At 42.1% G+C, this 27,509-nt stretch overlaps 1 long non-coding RNA gene across 1 annotated transcript in view; it reads left to right on the plus strand.

The window, feature by feature from the left end:
• Positions 1–880: 880 nt before the first annotated feature.
• LOC116961329 overlaps positions 881–27,509 on the plus strand; it is a 35,491-nt gene continuing 8,862 nt past the window's right edge. Inside the window, exons 1-2 of the long non-coding RNA XR_004406953.2 lie at positions 881–1,035; positions 16,543–16,621. This is a non-coding gene — a long non-coding RNA (uncharacterized LOC116961329). The remainder of the gene's footprint in view (positions 1,036–16,542; positions 16,622–27,509) is intronic.

A 27,509-nucleotide genomic window follows, 5' to 3' on the forward strand; every position in this document is an offset into this window, starting at 1 on the left:
CTCAAGGGCAGTGGGTGGTTGAAAGCACACCAGCAAGATTATTTAGCAGGTCTGCCTTTGGGCAGTTTGATTAAATTGCATCCCAATGAGTTTGTTGCTAATTCCATCCTAGCTTGTTCTGCGGCTGTAAACTGCTGGAGATATCTCTGCTGGCTCCCTCACTCTGGCACACAAAGGCTTCTCTGTGTGTGTGTTTCTAACAGTGTCACTATTTTCTTTCTTTTTTAATCCCTCACTCCCAAATGATTCTGAACAGATTGCTTTTCCCTCTGTATATCTTTGTACAGATAATGCAGTAGTGAAAGCTGTGGGGGAGAGAATTAACTCTCTGTTCCTTTCTTTGGGATTAGTGACCAGATGCACATGAGGGACTTGGCTGTGCCCCCCCAACCCCTCAAGGCTCCTGCTCGAAGGCTGGGAGGCAGCTCTGATTTGTTTAAAAACCTGAATGGCTAAGGAAAGCTGCAAACGGGAAAGGAACAGTGCTAAAGTGTGTGTCATTGGGTCATTTCAGCAGGAAAAATTCACAAAAGCCGACAGAATTCTCCTGTGACACAACCGTTACCTGTTTATGGCTCTGTATGCGTCAGCTTTCCCATCACTTGTCACAGGCTCAGAGAAGCCTCAGTTCATCTCTGGCCAGCGGGTCCATCAGCAGCTGCTCCCTTTTTTATCTCTTTGGCATGTGCAGGGCAGCCAAGGGGGATGAAGAGCAGCAGCCAGTCAGGGTAGATCCCGTGTGGGATTGGCAGGGGTGCTTGGCCAGCTGCCGGCCCTATGGCATCTGGGTGGGGGATCGGGAAAGCTTTCTGTAGGACGAGGTGTAAAGGATGACACCGAGGGGGCTGGGGAAAATCGCCATCCCTTGCAGACCCACGGTGGCACCTTCCTGACCGGGGCAGCGCTACCGGACAGGCCCCTCTGGTGCTGCAAGGTCAGCTGCTGCGAGTCGGGGACGGCGTACAGGGCTTGGGGAGGGTTTGTCTGCGTAAACCGGCTTCCTTCTCGGCAGAAGTTGTTGCACCAATGAGCAAGGTAAATGATGTTTGACCTGGAGGGGAACCTTTAACACTGGTAATTGCCAGCTTTCCTCAGGCAGTCTAGAGGTTTTGTTTTGGTTGGAAAGATGTATCTTTCCTACTTATTCTCTGTCTGAACTTTTTAACCTGAATTTTCAACATATTTCAGAGGTTTCACAGACCCTCTCTATTACCCCTCACTCTGGAAAATTAGACTTCAATGTCTTCTATTCGAGACAAAACTAATTAAAAGGTACAGGGAATAAAGCTTGCTTTCTAGTAGCTCTCTTGCATACCAGATTTGCTCTTCAAAATGTCTTCCTCCACTGCCTGTCCCTCCTGTGGAGAGGGTAGTAGACCACTGGCCCCAGTGGGATGTGCCATGGCGCTCCATGGAAGGCAGCTGGCTGCTCACCGGTACCTGGCTCCTGCTGATAGGGCTTCCAAGCAAATATCTTTAAGCAAATATTTAGCAAATGGCCAGAGTTGCTGGTAAGAACAAGGAAGTCTCCAAAGCTGTTTAAGTAATGTCCGGTCCTCCGCAAGGTGCTGCTTGTAAGGACTGGGGGTGTAAGTCCATCCCAGCTCCTCTGGTACAAAGTATTGCTTTCAGTAGTATGCATTTTTTTGGTCACACCCCGCCACGTGCAGCTTCCTTTCATCTTTAAAACATTCACCCTCACCTGTAATCCACGCTGAAAATGCTGATTCGGCATGTAACGCATGGTGAAATGTACCTTGCCCCCTCGACCAGGTATGGTATTTTACAGTCTGCCTAGACTGACCCAGTGGGAATGAAGAACACTTTGGCTTCCCTTATGTTTTTAATCTTTTCAAAAGATATTTTTTTCCTTAATTTGGTTTTCTTGGTTACGCAAAACATTGGCTTTTAACAGTAACTGGGGAATTCCACTTCTGAGTAAAAAGCTAGTTTTATTTATACTTAAACATGTTTGGGGGTTTTATATATTTGTACTTTTTTTGGCTTTTGTATTTATGCTTACATCCTTACTTTGTACCCACCTACTTGAGCTTTCTGAAAAGAACTAGACCACTCATTCAGCAAGCAGTTGTCTCCAGAGTCCAACTGCAGGATCGGCATGAGGCATTTCATGGGGACTTTCCTCTGTGGACTCCTTCCAAGTCAGCCCTCACTGTTTCTCCCTGCTCTCATCTTTTTCAATGCCGAGTTTGCTTTTTATCTTTGGTATAAACAGTCATTGTTCAGCAACAGAAAATAATCTGGCCAGAAAACCTGGCTTTGTTCCATCAAGTCAGGTGCTTTTATTTTTATCCTGCTTGGAAGTGAGAGTGGGGAGGTTTTTCAACATCTGTGTTGATCCTTTTGCCTTATGGATGCTGATATTTGTTTCTGGAGGAGCAAAATGTCTTATCAGTGCCTCTCAGGGCTGCTTTAAGGGGGGACAAGGCTAGCCATGTTGGCAGCTGCCTGTGCACAAAGGCATAAAAACCTGTCACATCACTACATATGTGCCACACCATGCAAAATTATTGTCTTTGAGTAAAACACAGAGCACTGAAAATGCTATTTCTGAAGTGAAGGGGAGGAACTGTGGCTTCGAGGAAGGGTGATGTCTTCAAACAAATAAAAACAGATGTATTTTTTTTCCTTCCACCTTATAGGTTAATAATATGACTCTTCTAAAGCTGTAAACAGAATTTTCAAGTTTTTCAACCTCTTAGCCTGGAAACATCAAGGGGAAAAAACGGGGTGCTTTGGTAGGATTGCTACGCAACTCTTCCTTTACTTTCTGGAAGAAGTTCATGCAGCCCCAGGGAGGCTCATGTTATCGTTATTAGTCACCTCATGTGCTCACAGTCTTTTAGAGGCTCTGTTTACACTTCATAAGAAAGGGGAAAGTCCAGCAACAGTAAATCTGGAAACATGAACACGTCTTCATGTTTACTTGGGGTTTTATTCCTGGATTTGGATTTACCAATGACATAAAAATTAAGACAGAGAGCTCCACATAGTTAATCTATCTGGTATTGTTTACTGATAAAGTAGGGAGATCACTGCAAGGGAAGATCTTATTTTAAACAGGTCTTATTTTCTGCTTTCTTGCACCCATGTGTATATACGCTTCCCCTAATTTTTAAAAGTCTAAGGTTGCTTTTTAACTGGTCTGACTATTCACATCTAAAACACACTCAGGCCGTAAAAGCAGCATAGGAGTTTGCAGTTCTTCTCATTAAAATAAACTGCCAGTTTTTCAAGTGTTTTCTTGTCCTCCTTTATCTAAAATTAAAATGTGTTTGTAATGTCCCTTTTTAATTAGCTGAACTATATGGATGTCCAAATGTCTGATACTCCTCCCAGTGTGACAAAAACTAATGCAAGCCGCAGAGGCACTGATGACTCCCAGGGCTCGTCCTCTGCTGAGGGTTACTACAGTACAGTAAAAAGCCTTCTGGTTAGGAGCCAGGATGCTGACCCTGTAACTTGAGTGTCAGATCCAAGAGGAAGGTGCTGAGAGGATTAAGCTGTCTTTAAAATAGAGCTTTTGGAATATCAGGCTTTTAGTTACATCTGTTTTGATCATAAGCTGACTTCAGACTGATATTGCAGAAGCTTGGCTGTTAATTTTCCTGCAAAGCAGCTCTGAACCTCTCCACATCGTAAGGTTTTGAAAACATTGTTGCATTCGAACATATGGTTCATGCGTGATGGGTTCAAGCTCACGTCTTGTCGCAGATTGGATAAGTCTGAGTATTTTGGAGGTCCAGAAGATAGGGTAAACAGATGCCAGAATTGCATCACCCAGCTCCAGGGTTTTCAATAGTGATAAGGAGTTAATGGTAAAATGTGAATGTTCAGACCTTCCAAGTGTTCCAGTTTTAGCAATTCATTGATACTGTGTGGGGAAATGCACACTGAACACTGCAGCTGATAAGTTTTGTTTTATTCTGTGGAATCATGCTTATCTGGTTGGCAGGGAGAATGGCTTTTAGTGCAGTCCTCCTCCACTTGCTGTCTCTAAGATATTAGTAGATGAATATCCAAATGAGGAGGAGGCAAAAATAGACCAGGTTCTCACATGTGTCATTAGTCATGTGAGCAAACAAAATTTAATTGAGGGATTAGAGGGGAACAACCTAAGGCTTGTATGGTTGTTACTGATAAATATGTGATCCTACTATGTAAGATTTTTTTCAACGCCTTACATAATTCTTTCATTAAAAAAAAGAAAAAAAAAAAGTTAGGAAATGCTGACCTAGCTTGTATCTATGAATAAAGTCTTCTCGGTAAGTGTTCCAAATTGTGAGCAAAGGCTTTGAAATCTTCCCCCGCTTGTAATGGAGCTGAATTAGTTCAGTGGTAAATATGCAACAAGTGTAATGCCTGTTTCTGCTCTTTGTTCCCCTGAGAGTCATTTAAACAAAACAAATTCAGTGCACACTAATAAAGTGGGTAGGTAGCTAAGCTTAATAGCTTGTGCTTGACCATTTTCCTTGGCAGGGAATTTAAGGATTGTTTCCAGCTAGGTTATGATATCTTCATCATGGACTGTTATCAGGAGTTGCATTTCCCAGTGTCAAGCCCTGGTGCTGAAGATATGCTGCTCTTTGGGAGCCTGGGGCTGCTCAGGAGACAGAGAGTTAAACGCAGCGTATGTGCTACTCCCTACGGCCCATTGTTATTGCTGCAGCCTTCTCCAATTGCATTCAAAATGTTTTCCAAACAGAGTATGTATTGGGAGTTTGTCTGTTTGCTTTTTTTTCTTTTTTTTTTTTTTTCCTCTAAACTATCATTGGCAAATGCTTTTGTGTAGCTAGACCATTTTTCAGCAACTCTACCTCTTCAGCTTCATTTTAGTGAAGAGCAGGGTATAAAGGTTCTGCTCATGGAGTCTCCTTAATCTGGTGCTCTGTGTCCAATGTAGCTACCTGAATAATAGAATAACACACAAGTGTTGAGTAAATTTGCTCAGCTACAAAGAATGATGAGAACATGTGCTCCTTCAGGCCTCTGGAGCTAGTCTAGTTCTGCTGTGGGAAACCAGATGAGTGATGGGGCATGGGGGACAGGGTAATGCAGGAATGTCTAAAAACTGTTCCCCACTGCCTGTAGGTAAAGGGAGTGGGGACAGATTAGGGGAAAAGACTAACAGTCAGGATATGCCAGGTATTTGCATTGCATTCCTGCACCTGGAGCTGAGAGCCTATTGAACATGCCTCTGCAGGAGAGGACCCAGACCCTACTTTGGGCTGACCTCATGGCAGTTTTGCTACAGTTGATCTGGACAGTCCCCCAGCCCAGCCCTGTCACCTCCTCTGCACAGCTCAGTGACTCCTCAGCTGTGGCTCCCTGGGCGGGCAGGAGGTAGGGACAGCAACTGCCTGAGCCACCAACGCTGCTGGGATTTACTCGGTGAGCTATGCCTTAAGCTCCCCTACCCAGTCCCTCCACAGATCTTGTGCTGAGCATGTGTAACCACGGTGTGAACCCCCCAAAAAAGGGACAAAAGTCATCCTTCACCTGCAAAGGGATGACTGTATGTTACTACTTTGATTTTCTAGTGATCTTTGGAAAGTGATGAAAAAAACTACAGAAGAGTGCTATGTACTGAGGACCTAATAGTACCTAGTTTCCACAGGGTTTACATTCATAGCTTGACATCCCTGAGGTTTGTCTTTCCTTCTGGGGGTTCTCCATCATCTCCCAAGTTGGGAGCCTGCATTGCAGCCTTGTCCTCGGTCAGGACATCTATGTGGGTTTACTTACAGTATCTCCACCTGTTTGTACCCTTCTTCTAAAGTCATAAGTATAATAAGCATATTGAAATTAGCTGAAGAGGTCCCTAATTACTGGAGGTTGAAAAGGAGCTAGATAATGTGACAACACATCCCCTTTTTTTTTTAGGAAAGCTAACATTGTTGATTTGTTTAGTGTCCTTTAACTGATGTTCTCCCAGTTTATTTCTGCTCTTTTTTCTTTCCAGCTTGGTATGAATGCATGATCCTCTTCTAGAAGATTGATTATCTAGAAATCATGCCTGAAAGATTTTTTAATTTACCTTCAGCATCTAAAGGAAACTGAAGTTCAGATGCGCAATATGATTAAGTGCAGTCTAGTTTCAATCAGAACCTGTTATTCTTGCCAGCTGAACTCCTAATTAGAAAGGAGCAAGGCATTTCTGGTGAGCATCAGACTAACTGAAAAATTTCGAACACAATTATTCAGTATCTTGGGTCAAATTCAGTCAATAGCTGAGCTGAATTTAAAAAAAAATCTTGAAACACTAACATTTAGAACATATTTTGATGCTTAACTGATTATTTAAGCATTAGGAAATCAAGTTGAGCCAATATAAAGCCCAAATTTCTCAGTTATTTTGATCTTGTTTTTGTTAGAGAAATAAATGCTTACATCTGCAAGTTTGGTTCTGTCTAACAAAAAAAAAATTGGCATTTGATCCCAGGTAAATCAATCTTATTACATGTCCAATGCTGCTACTACTAATTTGTTCAACTTTGCACACATCGGTGGCGGTTGTTTATAGCTTTCTATAGCTGAACTCTCAAGATTTATTTTTTGGCCTCTCAGAACAACAGTATCTAAAATGTTGTGTGTCAAACTATGTGTTTTGGAGGCTGGTTTTATGTGCACTACCTTTTCAAATGACATAGATCACTGATTTAAGGAGTTCTGTGCAGTCCTTGCTGCTCCTGAAAACCCGGCCATTGCCATTGGTCCTCACCTGTGGATTCAGAGCCTCATATTTTAGCCTGATAACTTATAAGTCTGCATCACATCTTACAGCATATTTCACATCAGCTATGTGATTTGCTTGTTCTGATACTCTCCAGGCAACTGCACAGCTATACCAAGCCTCTCTCCAGAACAGCCATGTTCATAGTTATGGTCTTCAGCCACCTGAAAGCTATGACAAGAATTTAATATAAGGATTTTCCCACTTGTCTTTTCAGTAGCCAGGTGCTGCTTCTGGTATCACTATCTGCAAATCAAAACACAGTTGTTTTTCCCTTTCAGTGAATGTACTGTTCTCCTTTGATGTAGCACCTGGTTACACCAAAGTGTACAGGAGCCCCCCAGGACTCTGAACAGGGAGCGGTGGAGCATGTGGATTTAGGCGCTGCACCCTTGAGCCTGCTGAGACCGAGAACACACATGGTCGGGGTTGAGCAAGGAGAAAACAGGAATGGGTGCCTATGGTCTCATCAGAGAAAATGCTACTGAGGTCTGCCTATTCCATTCTCATAAACGAAGCCTGTTTGACTGAGGACGTGATGCAAAGAGCTTGCAAGCTTGAAGTATCTGGATGTCTTCCAATTTCTATTCCCAGAAGTCTTGTTCTAACAAATAATGTTGAATATACACACAGTACAAGGGGGTGCAGGGAGAGACTCAGCAGGAGATGGGATCATACAAAACACCACCAGTCTTGGATCAGCACAACTAAACAGGCTGTACTAGATCTTTTAAGTCAATCTGGAGTGATTCTTTGCTTGTGGAATCTCATTACCTGGCAAAAGCTCCAACACGGTTCATATATATGATCAGCTACACTTTTGAATTTAGGGGCTTATTTTCCAGTCCTCCTGTAGTTGTGCATGTGGATTTCAGGATGCGCCCATGCAGGAATATTCAATTTATGTTAAAGCCAGCTAGTGGAAAGCAAGATGTTGGGAGTTGCTGCACCCACTCCAACAGATGGATAGTCTTCATTTGTCAGTCTAGCACAAGGTAAAATGAAAAAAAATTTCCCCCATTCTCAAGTCCCCAAAGTTTCCCCTTCCTCTGCCTGAGTTCACAGCAACTGATAATGCCCAAATTGTCCAAGACCGTCATTGCTTCCTGTTTATTTAGGTATAGACATTTATAGACCCAGTTTGGAAAATTACTATACCAGAGCCAAGTAGTGAAATTTGCTAAAGGAAGTTCTTCAGTCCAAGAAGACAACAGAAAAAATTCTCCCTCTGCTTTCACCAGCCTGGATGAACTATTGACAAGTACAGTGGAACCATTGGCCTCCAGGCTCTCTCCTGCTTTGTTTAATATCTTTAAACCTCAACATGCAGAGCCAGGCTCCTTACCCTTATGCTCTTGGGAATATGGTAACAGAAGCAAATGCATTCCCCAGGAGGGATTAAAGAACCACCTTGAAAAATAGGCAAATTGGAAAAATAAACCACAGCAATATAAACGAGCAAAGGAAGAAGAGCACAAATGTGTTAGTCATCTCTTAATTGCTCTCGGAGCCCAATATGCTTAACATCCTGAAATAGAAAGCCCATCATTTTGGTTTTGCACATTAGCAATTTAAAAAGAAATAAAGTAAGATCTCCTGAGAATGAAATCATATAGCTATTCATCTTGTCAAACAAGTATTTTTCCTGTTTGCAACCTCTCAGTTTAATCTCTCATAGTTTATTATATTCAGAACTTCTAGACAAATTATTTTTTGGACAAGAGGAAAGTTTTGCCCAGGTCTCAAGGAAGCTCATTTCATATGGCTTGACCTGAGTGTGCCAACAACACTATTAATTTAGGAAAACTTTTGAGTGAATAAGCCAAGCAAGAACTCTCAGGCTTGAATATTTTCTTGCTTTGTAGAAACTTATGCATCAGAGGTGAGGGCACCTACAGACCCATCCAGCTTAGCCACCAGGTGCCCATCAGCAGTTGGGCTCCCATCTTTTAAGCTTTTTAATTTTTCAGCTGTCAACAAAATCTGTAATTTTTCTTGTAGTCTCTTCAACCCCTTATCAGCTCAACTCCCCCTCTCCCTATTACACAGTAAACATAAAGGAAATAATCAAAGTGGGTCAGTTTGTTTTGTGCTTAATAGATGCTGTGATCTGCCCTGCAGACCTCCAGGGACTGCCCATTGTTCTCATTCCTTTGGCATACCAGCTGTGCCAAAAATCATCATCCTCCATCTTCTGCCAAAAGACATTTTTGCTCCCCTTCCTTCCTCCCTCTGACTTTCTTTTTCTCTCATTCCTGCTTTATGCACTGGTACTATTTCAGCTCTCAGGAGTATTTGGTACAATTTCTGGGCATGTACTTTGATGCGCTCACTCCTTGTGTACAGGTCTGGTTTGGAGGCATCAGATCCTTTCCGCATGATGTGCTGGGTCTATGAAAATGGTAGCCTTTTGAAATCAACACGTACACATATTAATTGCAGTCGCAGGGTTAATGCTGTGGGATCATGGGTGACCTATAATTTTGCTCAGCATTGCTTACCTAACAGCCTGAAACAGTAATCAAGCAGATTTACATTTTTTTCTATGTTTCCTGTGAGGTGTTGCTTGCAGTGATATTGTTGAAATTGGCGAAAATTACATATTGGAAAAAAACCTTTTGAATTTATAATTATATGGCTGAGATTAAATGGTACCATGTTGAAGAATGGTTGTTGTATGAAAATGACCAATAATATTTTAAACTGAAATGGCATTTCTAACTATTTCCTTTGAAATTTATGTCTAGTGCTTTATTTAGTTATTTTGCTGTGTGTTAAGAATGTATGGATGTATTATCATAAATTTTAGAAGTACTACCTAGCAGTAGATTAAAGTGTTATTTAAACAGGGGCCAGCCAGATTACCAAGCCCTTCCACTTCTAGATCACAAGTTTAGTCTCCCTGACAGTTTCTCAAGAGCCCATAAATGAAAAAAGAAAAAGAAAAAAAGATGCTGAGGCAAAAGCTAAAGTCGGGATATTGGAACTAGAGGTCCAAAATCAGAATTGGAAGCTCAGATTGGTTTTTAATTTCGGTGAGAATCCAAGATGTCCACCATGAGCACCACATTGCCATCACAGGTATCAGTGGTGCTTATGATTTCTAGTGCAGGAACCAGCAGGACCTGAAGAAGCTGTTCAACCTCAGAAGAAATGGTCCACAACCCCAAAAACATTCAAGAAAAAAAAAAAAAAAAAAAAAAAAAAAAAGAATAACAGTCTAAAGGAATTACAAAGGCACAAGGATGACAAGACTGTTCAGCACTGGAAGCAGAGACTTTGAGGCACACAAGCTGCTCAACAGTTGTCCAAGCGCTGTGTAGTCCATGTGGCAGGGGAAACGGTTGGAGGAAGGGAACAAGGTGGATATGAGGTGACTATCTAGAGCTGTGCCTAATTATGGGGGGGTAACCTGAGAAGAAATCATGAAGGTGCTTGTTCTACTCTCTAGTAAGTGAGCAACGAAGTGGCCTTTGCCCATGGGGAGCAGAAATTCAGACTTCAGTATGCCCTTGTTGAGAGGCTGATGTCCGCCAAAGCCTGGAGTCGGCTTTGTCTCCGTACGTTATTCACAGCTTGGAAAAAGCTTGGGTGAACAGTATGTCCTGCTATACTAATTCCAGAATGAAGCATAATTTCCTTCAGCAGTGCTCCCAGTCTCGGTGGACTTCCTCAGAGCCAGATGCACGTGCACCAGTCTCTCAAACGAGCTCGGTGGGAGCGGTGGCATTTGCAGCATCTGCTGAGCTGACTTCCAGCCCTCTGCTGCTGGTGCATTCTGCGGGTAACACTGGAGACAGCAGAAATATCAACATCAAAGGGGAGGAATTCAAAGAAAGAGTATTTGAAATTAGGTATTTAAATACAGTTGGTTTTCATGCATGTTCACTAATCCTGTCTTGCTGGGAGCTAATACTTAAAGTAAGGGTCACTGAAGAAGAATACATGGGGAAAAGCAGTTTTTGAGGAACAGCTGGGGAATAGGATCCCCACTATCAACTTTGTACAATGACACCAAAGGGAATTTTCTGTTTGTCATTTGTATCTGGTGATATGTCCTACAGCCCTGGAGCCTTCCCTCGTTATGTCAGGGTAACTGCTCTGGAGATTAGCTGTGAGCAAGGGAAACCACTAAGAAAAAAATGTTTCTGTTGGAAACAGAGGATATCCATGGTGCGCTGAACCTTACTTATAGAGTGAAGAGACATGGCATTGGCAGCGCTGTCAAGCTACAGCCGTGGTGGGAATTTTCACCCTGCCTTAACAAGGAGAGAACTGGGCATAACATACCACACGGGAGCAGAAAAATGGCCACTGGGCTTCAAGGGCTGATCTCCTACAATCACTCTGGGCAGTGCTTCAGACCTACATAACACTAGCTGTGCTTATAATCCAGGACTGAGGAAAGCCTATCATTGTCAGGCTGTTTTGGTGATTATCTGTGCCTGTTGGACAGCCCTGGCAGCCAAATGACAAGATCACAGGGCAAACTAGCGGGGGAGAAAACTGACATTATTCCTGGTGGAGCATCACGCTGAGACCCTGGCTTCCTGCTGCAAAAACAGGACAATTTTTTTTCTGGAACAATGATGGACCAAATTCAGTACTGGGGTACCTTCACAAAAGTCCCCTCACTTTTACATTTAGGCAGTTTTCTGTGCCCAGGGTCCTGAGAATAAGGACTAAGGAGAGAAAAGGATTTTTAAGCAGCTTCATTTTGTCTTGTCTGTAAAAGATGGAGACTGTAAGGGTTTGTGTGATCTGGTGTTTTGGCCAATCCACACCCTAAATGGTTCGGATGGTTGAAGGCCTACTAGCTTTTCAGGGAGGCTATTCTATGGTGTGTTTCACTGTGAATTGTTTCAGTATTAAGCTTAAATTTTCCTTTTTGATTTCCCACACACACCCCTTTCCAGGAGGACTTGCAAGACACTCAGTGGGTGCCAATATCAAGGCTAGGAGCTGTTGGTGAGCTTTTTTAAGGTGAGCTGCTCAGCACCGAACTGCCAAAACTACTAGTCTAGCTTTCTGTTGTAAACACCTATAGGTGTGAATTTTTAGAGAGTTTTCTATGAATAACAATGAAATGGATTATTTCAGATAATTTGAAAAGTTTTCAATCTATATTGTTAAAAGGCCGTTTCTCCTTTCCCCTTTTTCCTTTATGGCTTGTACCCTCAGGCTATTTAGTATTAACAAAATTAATCTGTACTGATAAAATCTGAATTTTCTTCCACTCTGCTAACTGAGGGAATCTGGAATACCAGCTGTTTTGCATGTGTGGGATGATAATACAGAAGTAGAAAGGTTCTTGTTGAGGTATGTGCTGATGGGTTAAGTGTTTGGTATGACTCTGGGGCAATCAAATTACTAGTGCAAGCTTTTGAAACTGTATCACAGAACATAAATACCTAGAAAGACTGAATACAGACTGTACACACAAGCTCTAGGAGTTTTGTTTGTTTTATTTTCTAAACCAAACTCAACTTCATTTTAGCATAGTGAACTACATGAATTATTTCTCTTTCTATACAATTAAACCTTTAAAATTAATTATCCCCTCCTGTCCTTAACACATATATACTCCTGCCTGATAGGTGCTTTTACCAAGCTGAAAGTACACCCTCTCACAAATAAGCATGGTTCTCCAGGCAAAAGTCCAGCCCTCACAGCAAGACTCATCCCAGGCAGGATGAAGCAATCAACATTAAGATCTCCACTGAGCAGAGCCTCACAGAGGGGAACTTGTTGCTATTTCATTCTGCAGCTGAAGAAACATACAGTAGTGGCAGGGAGCCTTGGGGCAGCTGATTTAAAGACTGATTTTGCAAGCTGTTCCTTACTATCTGGCATTCATAAAAATCACCTCGAATAACTGGTCGGTTTTCCTACTGAATTCTTAAGCTCTTGCCAGAGGAGCATCCTGCTGGCTGAACGTATTCAGACCATCTCTTGAGCTACACCAGATGGTACCAGCTGCACTGAAATCCAACGACTAGTGATTTTTTTTATCCTGCTAGTTATAAGGATCTGCTCTACTCTTTTCCATGGAACTTTGCTAATGCAAGCATTAAAGACTCTTCCCAGAGAGCCTCCACCAACTTCAGCTCTGTTCTGAGAAAATGAGGTAGGATTAAAAGAGCACAATTGCTTCTGGGCAGTTTGTAGCCAGCCACATGGTGGAATAGCTTGGACATAAATTTTAATTTAACACAGAGTTGCTAATCAACATCAAACATGTGAATGTCAGTGGCTGATAAATTTAATTGAGTCTTTGTTTAAGAGCATTGTAGGAAGTACGTGCTTAAAGCATCAAAGAGTGAGTTTGAGAACTTCAAACAATACTCTGGTTACATTTTTGGGAAGGGCTGTCACCAGATCTGTGCTGTTTAGCTGCTGCAGTGATACCTATTGCATCAGTCTCTGAACTTGCGTGGTGCTTACTAAAATAGGTGTGTATGTAAACAGACTTACAAAGAATGATGCTAGAAGAACATTGTCATAGTGGTCAGCAAAGACCTGGCTAGGTGATGCAAGCATCAAGGATGCCTGTCAAATCTTAATTTGCTCCTCCCTTCATCCCATCCCCATATATTGTGGACACAATTCTCATGTGATCACACACTACATTTCTAGCAGGATTTTGAACGCAGAGTGGCTCTGGTGAGAAGCTGAAGCTGTGGGAAGAGACTAGTTCCTCCAGAGGAGGCCTTACTTGCTCTCTCTGTCTCCAGTGGGTAGGACAAAAGGCTCGAGTCATATCGAGGAGATGTAGGTTAGACTTCATGAAGAAATTGTGAACAGTTCTTCAATCGGCAAAATGTTGGCATAGAGCCACCTGGAAAAAGAGAGAAACTCTTGGTGTCAGATCATGAGACTGGTGTTATGGGTAAGGCAGGGCCAACTCTGCATCAAAGGAAAGGAGCGGACTAGACGGCTTCCAGATTCCTTCCATGCATCCCCCATTCACTCTGAATCCTTGTTTTCTACATCCTTTTCTCTAACAGCAGAAGTCAGAAGGCAAATGATGAATGAGGCAGGCATTAGTAGAAGGGGAAAGGAGCCTTTGGCAGCTGAATGTGGTCCTAGAGAAGGGCATCCCCCCCAGCCCATGCCATGGAGCTCCTGCGAGGTGATGCAGAGGTTTTGCAGCTACCAGTTTTTCCCAGTTGGCGTTCCGGGTATGCCCACCTGCAGTCTCATTTGAAGCATTAAACCCTAAAAATTTAAACTGAAATTAGCAGAATATACACTCTGAACACGTGTTTTTGACTTTTCAAAAAAAGATACATCTTTCTTTGTGTCAGCTGCCTTTCTGTAAAATGAGGGTCATACAGCATTTTCAGGGGAATTTCATAAGTTTGTTAATAATTTCAAAGCCCTTAGACATTGTAGCAATATGCAGTGCGGATGAAGCCTTAAGGAAATGATTAATTTTGTCCCCACGATGGGGTCTGAACAGTGTACCATATGGAAAGCCAAGGGCCACATGCTGAGTGACAGGAAGAAAACAAAATATTGAATGACTGCTGATTAAGTGAGCACTTTTCATTCTTTGTGTTGAATGAGGCAGGAATGGCAGGGAATTAGTATGTAATATCTTATTGAAGGCTATATAATAATTCAATCTCCTTTAGCATAAGGATTAAGGTGGCTGATTAGCCTTATCCTCTGTGAGGAATTTAAAACATTCCTATGCTACAAGCAAGCATCTATTATAATCTAAGAAATAGAAACAGTCCAAAGAACAGTAAAAATTCAGTTCTGTAAATTTAATGTCTCTGTGATTTGCCAGCTGGTATATCACTCAGCTCAGTACCTAAGTGAGCTGACACAGCAGTGGCAACCTGACCTTCTCCAGGCTGATTAGTGCTAGGAGTTTGGGGCTCCTTTGCCAGGAGTTGGACAAACGTTGATGCATATCAGGGGAATGATGAGGTTTGGGTATCCTGACTTCATTTTAGATTTGGGAGGGGGTGCACTGAAGCAGGCATAGACTTTTTTGTCCCAGACCTTGTCCTACACTTATTTTCCCTGACAAGTCCTTGATAACTTCTGTGGCCACTGTCTTGGGCTGCCCAACTGTGTTGGATCATCTTAGATGTAACATTTTAAAATGATACCCCAACCCTGCAGAAATGGCCCAAGAGTTGTGCTTTTTTTATGAGAGGTGTTGGGCAGCTTACATGTGGCAGCTCTGTCTGCAATATCCTTTAGCTGTGTTGTTACTGGCAGCAATGGCCTGAGGCCACGAGGCAGAAACTGTAGGAAGATTTAAAATCTCTTATTGTAATAACTGATAGAGCTGGAGGAAAAAACTTGGCAAATATTATGACCTGAAGATGGACTTATGCACCTGAGAGCTCATTTGTTTGGATATCATCTATGTCACTGAGAGCTACTACATCACCATACAAACCTCTCTGGTCTTCAGCATGTCAATCAGGGAGTACACTGGATGACACGATGCTGTGGTCCCATGGATTAGGGAGTGAGCTTGGAAGAGTGTAAAGGGAGTATGTCTTGGGAAGTATGTGGCTTGGAGATGGGCGTCTGGTCTAATACAGTGATGATACCTGAAGGTGCCATGTCTTTCCATACAGAAGATGAGGTTGGGCCGTGCCATATTTCAGCTGCCGAGGGCCAACCAGGAGCTCTAGGTAGTCTACAATGAATGAAAGCCTCCCACTTTCTGAGGTTTAGGCATTCCTCCAGGCCTCAACCACTGAGGGACAGAAATTATTTGTATCAATCCCTTTCCCTCTCTCCCCACTGTTTCACGCACCCCCTCGGCTCTCTCTCTGCCCAGAGGCATGTCGCACCAGCTAGCCCCAATGCAAAGCTCCCCCGGCAGTCCCTGTCCCACTATTTCAGGTGATTAGCCAAAAAACACTGGAAGAAAAAGAGAGTGTTTTTTTCTCCCTGCTGACATTCTCATGACAAAGGACTGGGAATGCCAAAATACAGAGTAGGTGACCATGCCCTATCAAAAATCAAGGGAAGGGAAAACTTGTATATTCAAATGACAACAAAGAGTTATAAAATAAATAGTGAGGAGTTAACAGGGTTTGGGGATTTCCCTCCTCCCCACCCTACTGCCAAGTGTACACCACCAGGAATCTTTCTCCACAGGATGCTGGCTTTTGCATCACTTGCTACCCTTTTCTTTGCATGTGGCAATCAGCGGAGGAAACAAAAAAACTAAACCTACATTTCCTCAGCCCTCCCTGTAAGCAAACCTAAGCCATGCTCCGTCTCCCGGATTTCCTCTGTACTTCAGGAACAGAAGTAGGGCTTCTGTCCTTCATCTAAGAATTGCTGTGCATGGTATAACTGCCTGCTAGAAGAGGCTATCAGTCTGCTACAGGTTAACCTTGCTCTGGTAATTAAAACTCAGGAATAAAGTTGAGTCTCTTATCAGTGGTCCTGTGAACTTCCAGGGAGAGCCTGGAGTACTTTGTTCTTCATTCCAGTAATTTGTCTCCAAAACCTCCTACACCCTTATTTTGTAGGACGTAATCTGGGATGGTGTAAAATGCCAGACATTGCCACAGCATGTGAGAAATGCTGTGGTTCTCCAAACTAAATGGACTGTGCAATGGACAGAGACTGAGGTGTAGGTTTCCACATGGACACATCTGATATGGTATATATATAAGGCAAGAAGGTGTATAGAGGGGCTTCTGTCTGATCATAGCTAGCCGTTGTTCTAACTCTTAAAGAAAAACCTGAAAGACTGATGCAACCTCCAGTAAAACATTCTCGTTCCTTCTTGCTGTCCTTCTTAGGCAAATGATGCAACACCTGAGGCTGTTGACGCGTTGAACTGATCTCACAGCTGACTAACGAGGAGGCAGACAAGCAGAGGTGAGACTGAACTGAGTTATGGACGTAATGGGCTTGATACCTTTGTGTAACTTCTTATGATCGAATATTATTAAATCAGCAGAAAAGAAGACCAAAAGATATTATAATCCTCTGGGACTCCCTAATTTTAGATTACAGAGTGAGTTAGTCAGATGAGAGATGTTTAAAATGAATAGGATCATCTTTCCATGCACACTTAGGAATTCCTTGCTTCAATCACAAAAACCACTAATAGAGCGGTGGCAAAGCGAGAGCTGAAATTCTCATTTCAGCCGATTTCTTCCCTCCCTTACCCCAGTGCAGACACGTTCCTGCCTGGTGGCATGGCTCAGCGGCAGCCAAGGACACTAGGTCACTCCTGGCCAATCTTTACCAATGCTGCTGATGTTTGCACTGCAGAGCACCCTGCCCAATTACAGATGGAAAAATCCATATTTTAAGTATTTTTTTAACTGAACACATAGCATCCAGTGGTTGAGGCACTGTATTTACAACAATTTGTCACTGTCCATAGCGTTGCTGCTTTGTAAAATGAACAATGATATTGCAGTCTTTCAAATCACGGTGGCCTTAATCAGCTTTTTCCTGATTATAACTGTCATCCTCAGTTAGGTATTCAGTTAATGGTCCCTCTTTTACGGTGAAGCTTGAAATAATATTTGGAATATAATGCGATCAATTTCAATGTGTTCTATTAAATCTTATTTTAGTATTTTTAGCTTTAGGAACTCTTATTTTAGTTCAACCAATGTTATTAATGATACTTTTAAGGGAACATGGATTTCTTTGACATTGTACTCCAAGACATACTGATTAGCAATAATAAAACCTGGCCCCACTTGTCTATCTGGGATTTCAAGTAAAAAGCTGCTGGTGCAGCACCAACAGCTAATTGACTGAATAATTTTCCCCTACTGGAGAAGGTAAAGATAAAAGAAGAGACATCAGGGCCTAATTGTTTTCTAATGTAGACAGTTGATGCACTAATTACTGTTGCATTAACTGAGCAGCCCAGAGGTGAGGTAGGTCAGAGATGAGTGGAGCATGTCCATGTGAGAAGTGGCCCACGCAGAGCAGCTCTGCAGTGAGTTACCAGGCCCCTTGCAGGACACTTTTAGGAGTGGGTTATTACTCTTCTGAGAAGAAAACCCCAACACTGTTAGCAGGTCAGGGCAAAGCCAACACCTTGTGCTGCCAAGGCGGCTTGAAGTCTGTGACTGCTGTATCTTGGTACTATTGGTGAGCAAGAAGTGAAGCCTAAAGGGCTCACATTCGGAAGCAAAATCCCATAAACCAAATAAGTGTCCACAAAAGAAGTAGAAAGCAAATGACAAAGGTATTGAATTGCTTCCAGGATATTGTCACACAAATATTAATAGAAACTGAGAATTTCTAGGCCAGGTACCTTAATGAATGGCCCGATTTCCAAAGCAAGCCCTTAGAGTCCCACTAGTGTTCATGTGAACTGCAAGGGCTCTGTTGTGACAAAAACTCTCACCTGAAACAAGGCAGTGCACCTACATGCTCCAGCGTCCCCTCCCCAGGGGTGACCATGTGGAAGGATGTGCAAGAGCCCTGTTCAATAACCTTTCCTATCTCAATCCCACCCTAATCTCTAATAACTGCAGACTGGTTTAAGGCCTGAAGCATATAGCCGTTAATCGCTCTTAAACTTGCATAATTATTTGTAACTTTATTCTCAGTAGCCAGTCTCCCTCTGAATTCCCCTGTGCTCACCAGTGCACTGGGACACCGAGCTTCTTGATCTTCGAGAACTGTTCACCCACTCTCACAGTTTTACAGCCATCACCTTTCAGAGCCACCAGTTGTCCCTTGCTGCTGTGTTGTCAGTTAGGAAGAACAGAATTTCGACACCTTGATTTTTTCATAATTTATTATACTTTTTCATCCCCTGTTTCTTGCCCCTCCTTAGAGCAAAAAGCTCAGGGGTTTTTATCACTTTAACCTGAGCATTTCTAGATCTTTGACTGCCCCTGTTATTGCCTTCTGAAAAGCTTTTGGTTATTCAACAGCCATTTTTTTTTTTTAGGATAAGCAGTACTGTGCATGCTGTTCTAAGAGGCCAGCCCATTCATTCATTCATCTTACAACATTATGACATTTTTTGGCATTTATCTTCATCTCATTCCTTATAAATCCTTGTTTCCTTTTGACTGAAGTTGGAGATGGAACATAAATCTTCTCTGAGCTGTTTACATTTGAAAAATGTGTCTATTTTCTCTAATTTATCTATAAGCTAAGGACTAAAAAAAAATCTGGGGAGGTGAAAAAAAACAGAATTTACTCCTCCCCTGCCTACCTGGCAGTCTTTCCTGTTCCATGCAAAGTTTTACAGATTCAATTTACAAATGTGCAGTCTTGATTTAACTGTGGTGTATGCTTGGGATAATTAGGAGCAGAAGTAGGCCATTAGAAGACCTACAGGTTTTTATTGGAAATAAAATCTGTTCCAACATAAAAGGCTAATATAATCTCAGAAATAGCAAGCTTGTTTTCTCTTCTCATAGCATTTTTTCACAGACTTTTATTTCTGTAACTTGGCAGTACTGCAGTAAATAAGGAAGGCACAGAGTTTGAGTCAAACTAGGCCAAACGTATGACATGAGATACAAAGCTGTGGAAACATTTAACATCACAGCATTATTAACCTTTAGTCTCATTAAGATACAGTGGATAATTATAGTTTCAGGCTTTTGCATATAGACTGATGCATTTGGATAGTGGGACTTATAACTTTGTCTGTGCTGATATAAATACTTACAGCTTATCAACTGTCCCCCTGGATACTGTTTTATAGTGTCAGCAAGTTTAACATTTATTAGCCACAGGATGAACCAGGAACATGAAAGCAATACTGCTTCTTGGTAGCTTATCTATTTACCATGCAGCACTCACAGGCTAAAATCTACCTGAAATAAGAGGAAGGCTCATGCAGTATTCAGGATCCAGAACAGGTGAGGAATTACATGCATGACAGGCTTGGTAGCCTGCCCAAATTTTGCACAGTGGGGATTGGTTCACAAGAGCCATGCCTGATGTGGGATTTAATAAGGCAAGTGAAAGGAAGGGGTGATGGAGAACCTCACCTAAAACAGATTAGGATGCCAAGCTCATACTGGTCTGCAGCCTGGAACAAAGCAGAGCATTGACCAGAGCCAACAGAAACTCTTGTTTTGTTGGTGGTTGCCAGGTAGCGTAAGCCTTGTGAAGGGTTTATTATCCCAATAACAAAAGAGGAGGGTAAGTTTTCACTGACATAGAAGGATTACATTGCTGAGGTTCATCTCTGCACAACAATTTTCTTCCCGTTGTTGCTTTTTTCTTTCTTCTTCCAACTACAAATAGAGCATGTCAGAAGTGGGAGAGCAAAAGCAAAGCTGAGTAAAAAGGGTGGAAATTCAATTTCAGAGTGGTTTTAAGAGATTTCAGAACTTTTCTAGCATACGGAGTTTGTAAGTGCTGCTGCCTCACTCCAGGACTGCATTTACAAGATTGCTGAAGGCAGTGAAGCTGTGGAACCACCTCTTAGCTGTGGCGAAATACGCACCCCAGAGTAATCACTGTAATGAAGTAATGGGCTGATATGTGGTCTCCCACCCCAAAGTCCTGGTCTCCCGGGGAAAGGGATGTGGTCAGCATCCCCACGTGCGTGGCAGCAGCAGGATGCACGTTTGTGCTGTTGGTGCCACCAGTGCTCACAAGTATGTGAGCAGGTTCCCCAGTGAGGGGTACAGATCAAAAGAGGTTCCTCTGTTTCTCACTAAAATCCTCGCATAACATGTTGGCCCATCTCTGTCCATTAAGGATTGCAGTTATAGCTGTGGCAGTTTGAGCTACCTCCTCTCAGAATGCAGCTTCCAGCTCCCTGCTATTTTCACCTTCACATAAAATAAAAGTACTGAAAGTAAATGTCAGCTATGTGGTAGGGGTGGGTAGGGTGTTTAAACCTTACAAAAGGCCAGACAAGTCCTCTTGTCCTCTTTCACCTTTGTCCCCCAGAACACCAATATCCCAAATATCCAGCTTTTTACACAAACCACTTGCTTTATTCTGACTACTTCTGCTGCAGTTACTGACCACAGCCGGAGCCCTGTATTTCAGAAATGCTCACTTCAGAGCACGGCGGTGTGCTGGGTGAGATGATATCTGACTTGTGGGAAGCAGCAGGGCAGAGCAAGGCAGACACAAATGCTGAGACAGTATGCAAGTTCTGGAATGGAGAAATCAGTGCCATGTCTGCCCTAGGAATATAAACAAGGAAGTTATAGCTGGAGAAACAACCAGCAAGCTATATAACTATGATGCAAATCAGTAGTAAAAAAAAAAAAAAATATGTATTACTGTGCTCTTCTACTAGTTGCCTTTTCTTTTAGCCTCCTATCCATCTTCTGTGGTACACAAGAGTTTCCCATAAAGAAATATTTTTACTACTATTATCAAGTTTGCTAACAAGGGAGAGCTTAATTTACAAAATAATTGTCACTTGCTGCAGTGTCTGCATTATACGTAGTAACCCAGACTGGCCATAGACTCCCATATAAGCTTCCTTCTTCAGACAGGGTTTTACGCTGCCCATTGGCTACTCCTTCTGCCCCTCAGGAGAAAGTCACTGGTACTGAATGGCCAAAAGTGCTCCATGTTGAAATTCTTGCTCCTGAATGGATGGTACTTATGACATGGTCAACGGGCTTTCATCTTCAGAGCCCTCAAACCAGCAAATGCAGTTTGACCATCAGGCTTTGAGGGCAAGGCTGTCTCTTGGTGCTGTCTGATGGTATCCAGCACTGTATGAGCACAGCTTGCTGAGGGTTTTCATTCAGTATTGTGAGTTATTCCTGTAAGGAAAAATGGTTGTTGGGGGATGAAAGAAAGAACTTGGAACTGCTATGCTTTTTTTGAGCCTGCTAGGAATACTTCCTATCCAGGATGCTTTTCACATTGTTTTTTCTTCCTGTCCTTTGGGACAAACACTGATTTTCTATATCAAAAGGAAGGATGTAGTTGCTCACAGACCTGGGGGAGAGGGAGGTTGTCGCTGTTGTCTTTATTGTATTCGTTTGTGGGTTTTGTAGCCTGGTTTCTTAAGATAAGCAAAGCTTGTACAGTCATGTCGTCTGTCTGTCTTCCTACACAATTATTCTTGAATTTATTGGCAAATTTTCATTCTAACTTGATAGATATGCTTGAGATATCAAAGATACTAAATTTCAAGTAAGTTTTAAAGAAACAGATGATATATAAGCAGGAAAGATTGTGTTAACATCCTTACTGGGACACAAGCTAATGAACTGACCCTTTACATCAGAGAATCCATGTAGGAAAATTAGGTGTCTGTAATTCTGCCATCTGTGGAGTTACTGTATAGAACTATTTTACATGCCAAAGGGCATACAAAAAGTAAATATTACATTGTCAAGATGTGACTAGTGGTAAATCACATATGCAAGCGGAACATACAGGGTATGCTTTGGAGACAGGATGATGATGCAGCCACTTCAATGGGTGAGAGAAAATACAGCAAGTTCTGCAGCCTTGGTTGCACAAGCAATAGCCAACAATGCTTCCTGGCTATAGGAAGCTTGCTGAGGAATTTGGGGAATGATTACCATCTACTTTTAGTGAAGACCCTTGAGGAGGCCTCACCAGCTTTCTGACTTAGTTTCTGTATTTGAAAGAGAGCTGCTCTGAGCTCTGGTGAGGGAGGTGCCAGTGCAGTATCTATGCTATTCCCAGACTCCTCATGTTGCAAATGTTAATCAAGAGCAACAGCATGAAGGTCAAAGGTACTAGTTGCAGAAAAGGACAGTGGGTCAAAATCACTTTTGTCATCTCCTATAAATTTCACAATTCTAACTCCAGGACTAAAACCTAAAACTGCCCAGTGTGCAACTTCTGTGTACAACAGCGCAAACCTTAAATTGCTGGCACTGCATTACCCTCCGCTTGAAAACCCACTGGCTGTATTTTTAACTACACTTAGGTTGCATGCTGTCAAGGAAAGTTAGAAACTTAATCTCTTTGAATTCAATTATATTGATGATCCTTTAAATATCAGCGAGGTACTTGTTCTCTGGTGCAGCAGCTCCTGGATTTTTGTGACTTCTGAGGCATACAAGCAAGGAAGCTCCTGCATGTTCATCTATCATGGACTTGTAATCAGATGTTACAGAATTGTTTCTGTAGAAGAGCAAGCCATTGCGTGCTCTAATTTGTGGCAGCTCAGCTTAGATAACTGGAATTTTTTTAAAAAAAATTTCCTTAAAAAAAAAAGGTGTTCTTATTCTAACAGATGTCTGTAAATAGCAGTTACGATGAAGGTCCTTGTCAGCAGAGCAAGTCCCCCACTGAGACATGAGAAAAACAGGGGAACATCTGCCACTGTGCGTGCAAATGGCAGGTCCCAAGTGTGTGTGACTGGGGAGGATGCACCTGGCTGAGGTGAAATACCAAAATTTAATAAAGTTAATAAAACAACAGGCATGCTTGCCACAGAGTACATGTCCTGTGGTCTAAGAGACCTTCTTTGGCAGAGCAACATACTTGCCCTACACTGTTGCCCTGTGAATGGTGTTATTAAAACAACTGGTGTACCTTAAATCTAAAATTCAAGGCTGCTTAATGGCTTGGGATCTTTTCTACCTTTTAGAAGGATTGATACAGATTTCCATTCCCACCCTGGGTCCCTGATCTCACTGCCTTAGGGCTGTCAGTTCTGTACCCTGTAAGTCACTTCAAACGAGCTACTTGACATGAATGAGGGGAGAGGGGTGGCTTGGCCAGATGGAAAATACTGCAGAGGCAGCACAATGTCTATCAGAGGAGGAAGCAAATCGTGTTGTTTCTAAATGATCGCTATAGTCAATATAAAAAGGAGTGCTTATACTCTGAAAAGTAATTGCTGTCCAGTGGATTTTTGCACAACAGTGACCAAGCACTTTCTTTCCAGGAGCAGCAGTGCAGGAGTTAGGGATTGCTTGTTAGAACTCCATCAGGGAACTGTAAGACTTGCAGAATAAATAGCATCAAAAAACTAACCAAATTTTATTTTTTTCATAGTAACGTTTCAGGATCGTAGTTAACTTTTGGCTGTCTTTCCAGCAACACACAACTAGTGAGGAAACAAGTCAAACTTCAAGAGTTGGGCTGTTTGGATGGAATAATTGGGCTTCATTGGCTGTCTCTTAGGGACTCATTACTGGGCTTACAAAAATGGACAGTACAACCCAGTCTGTATTCTCAGTATTTTTTACCGGAGCTTCACGTGTCTACAGCTACTGCATCAATTAGAGTCTCCCTGAGTGGTTTCTGAGTGCTAAAAGAGCTTGGGAGAAGGCTTTGCTCGGACATAATTCTTGGCTTTGGCAGTTCTTGACTTTCAGAATGAAAATAGAGTTAAAGACAGATGGGTAAGGAGAGACTTGTCTGGTGTGCATAACACCCCTGGTACTGACAGTCAGGATCCCTGGATCCTCATGCCAGCCTTGGCACCATCATGGTGTGGGACCTTCACAAGTCATTGCTCATTGTGCCCCCTCCTATCACTCACTCTGAGAAATGACCCTGGGGGATATATGACACAGCATGCTGTAAAGATTAGTCTTTGAATGTAGATTTATGATCTTTGAATGAAACTTGCGGTCCATGTGACACATAATAATAAGCAGAAGGTACAGTGAGGTTCCTTTGGTGTGTATGGCCTAATAGAGAAAGCTCCCATTAGCATGTGTTTTGCCTTGTGGTAATTTATCCATGTTCTTAACCTTGCTGTCGAAATTCACACCTTTAACTGCTATCTGTGTCAGAAAATGGATGTCACCTCACTAATCCCCAGATCACTGCCATGCGCGAATTAGTTCAGAAGACAGCTCTGGTAGAAACTAAAGCCCAGTAGTATGTGGGGATAGTAACAAGTGAGTTGAGCCAAAAGTCCAGGGGTCTGCCACAACGGGCTCTGCAACATGGGACAAAATAGTAAAACTTGTATAAAAAGGACTAGGATTCAGTTACTGAAGATTTAAGTTCTTAAGTATCATGCAACATATTGATGCCAACTGCTAACCTGAAAGAGCAGACATCAGTACTCAGGGGCACAGATGCACAGGTAATTTTTCTGCTCTAGCTTAGAGAAAATAATTTAATGTGCCATTCAGAAAAATCATTTCATAAAAATGTCTGGTTTGTACAACAGAGTGAGGGGACTGGCCTACTGCTGGATCTACCATTTTATCTTAATACTGACTTCATTGCAAATCCAAAGTGTTTTAGGAGATTTCCTTCATCTCCCCAGTAAACAAAAGGAAGACAACAGCAATATTCAAAGCCTAATCTATTGAGCTCAATTAACCTGTGTTGAACTGATAAACTGTCTTTATTGTTTAAGTTAGCTTCTTAAGTTTCAAGCAAACAATACAAGCTCACTCATAAAACTGCATGAAATACCACTTGGCCTGTGGGAACACTCCTGCTGTGTCTACTCATGTTGTTTTCATCTCATCTGTTTCAATGGTATCTCCACCACATTACAGTTGGCTGATGATACCAGCTACTTAAAAGTCCATTTCTGCTCTTACTAACAAGTCAGTGTAAGTTCTCTTAAAGGATCAAAAGGGATGTTCTGGTTTTCTTTACATGTTCCAAAGGCACCTGATAAATCAGGAAGTTTAACGCAGCCACACAATTACAACACATAGCTGCATACAGCTACACAGTACACTAAAATCTTGATAATGCATTCAAACTAAAACTAGAAAATACATTTATACCCATTCCTTAATTATTCAACAAAATGCCAACAGCTTGAGTGAGCTGTGAAAGTGTAAGCTTGGGACCTGCAGGAAGCCTTGCTGGCTTTCTCTTAGTTTCAGCAAACAAATAGAATTTGGAGTGCAGTTTGCTCCCATGGAGAGGATCAGCACAAAACATATGCATCTTGAAGACCTATTTTGAGGACTCAACCAGGACTTAATTGGTACATTTTGTGGTAGATCATTACCAAGCATGAATTTCCCTTCAAGTATGTACAACTCCAGACTAAGGATTTTCTTTGTTGGAGTTATTTGTTTTAAGATCTTTACTTTCACATTCATGGAGAACAAGCTGAGTTCTCTTCCCTGGTACACCAGCAGAATTGTTCTACAATTCCCAGTGATTTATGCTGTTCAAATCCTTTAAAGATCTTGAGGTTTCCATGGTGTCACTAAAAGCCATTATTTGAAGGGAATGTCATTGCTCTTGCACAAATGAGGGTAGAAATTACTCAGAGAATTTTCATTTTTTTACCATCTTTTATGAGAAGTAAAAAAAGAACAATAAAGGCCTCACTTGAACGCAGTGACCCCACACTGCATCTGTAGCAATGGCAGTTACAGAAATTATCTTTTTAGTTTGCATACTGAGCACATAGGAAAAAAAGAGGCAAGGGCTGCTGAATTACACCATGCTGCTGCTGTTCCTGCTGCAATGCAGAATGATGCTTTCAGATGTGAGCCTCAAAGAAGTGAGGTGGTCCTGGTCTGGGACACACTTGACTTATATCCAGGTAGTACAAAACACAAGTGCCATGCTACCTCCCCCTCAGGACAGCTGAGCAGGGCTTTATTTCCATGCTATGAATGCGCTGGTCCTCTACAGGTTGGCCCTGAACCTCACAGATAAGATAGCACAGGGACAGTCAGCAGGCCTCTGTACCCAGCACAGATCCTCGGAAAGCTTGTAAATTCACACATTTTCTTTTCCAAGGATGCCTGGAAGGCATCACTGGTGAAGGCAGTGGTTGTCCTGACTAGTCTAATTAGTACTTATACACAGTAATTCTACTAAATTTAGCACCTGTGTCTGCTAATCTACAACCCAGCTGGAGGGCATTGGATATCAAAGGAAAAGGGAAAGTAATTGCTCTGGCCTTGGGGATTAAATGTTAAAATTATGATGGAGAATTTAGTCAATAAATATGTTTTTCCCCCTCTCAGGGAAAAAAAAAAAAAAAAAAAAAAAAGTGGTTACAATTGCCTGGAAAACAACCAATGTGTTGAATATCTGCATGTCATGTACACCCAGTAGAATACATGGTATTATTGAATCATTTTCAGCCCAAGTCCCAAGCAGGATTTTACAGACTCATCCTATTAATTACTACTTATTAGTTATCTGGAAGTAAGAGCAAGGGGTTTTTTGTACGTGGACTCTGGTGGAGAGTCAAGATCTTTCAGCACATTATCTCTTCCCACGCTGTATATAGGGACTGAAAATTCACTGATATAAGGTCCCTGTGAGCAGGAGGGTAGACATATCCTCTTCCACTACTATCAGGAAGAATGTACAGTTAAATAGTTGAATGTTATTTTTCACACTCTCTCCAGAGACTCTTAAAAACTTGTTCTCTTCATGCCCAGAGGAGTACAGATTCCTCATAGCCTCAGAGGGATTTCAGGCAGATCACCTATCCCCAGGGTATCAGCTGAGTCTTAGTAGCACAGACCAAGCCAAAGATCCCAAGGGTGTGCTCTCACCCCTCCCTAAAACATGAAGATGTGAAGAAAAAAGAAAGTGAAAAAAAGTAAACAGCTGGAAGAGGTCATCACATCTGTGCTAAAACAAGGCTTTTCTCTCCTTGTTGCTTCCTTTCCTTCTGCACCACATCCCTGAGTGAGAAGATGTAATTCACATTGGAAGGAACGAGAGAAGCCTCTTTTCCAGTACAATTAATAGCTAAGGGACAGGATTTTTCTACCTTGCCGCATCCTAGACCTTGACAAAAATTACAGTGCATGTGTAAAGTCAACAAGACAGCAAAATAATTCATACTAGCTGAATTTTATAGATTTTTTTAAAAAATGTATTTTCCTTAAAACCCTTCAATCCATTCATT

Source organism: Tyto alba, unplaced genomic scaffold, assembly GCF_018691265.1.
Source record: "Tyto alba isolate M040663 unplaced genomic scaffold, T.alba_DEE_v4.0 Super-Scaffold_48, whole genome shotgun sequence".
Lineage (NCBI taxonomy): Eukaryota > Metazoa > Chordata > Aves > Strigiformes > Tytonidae > Tyto > Tyto alba.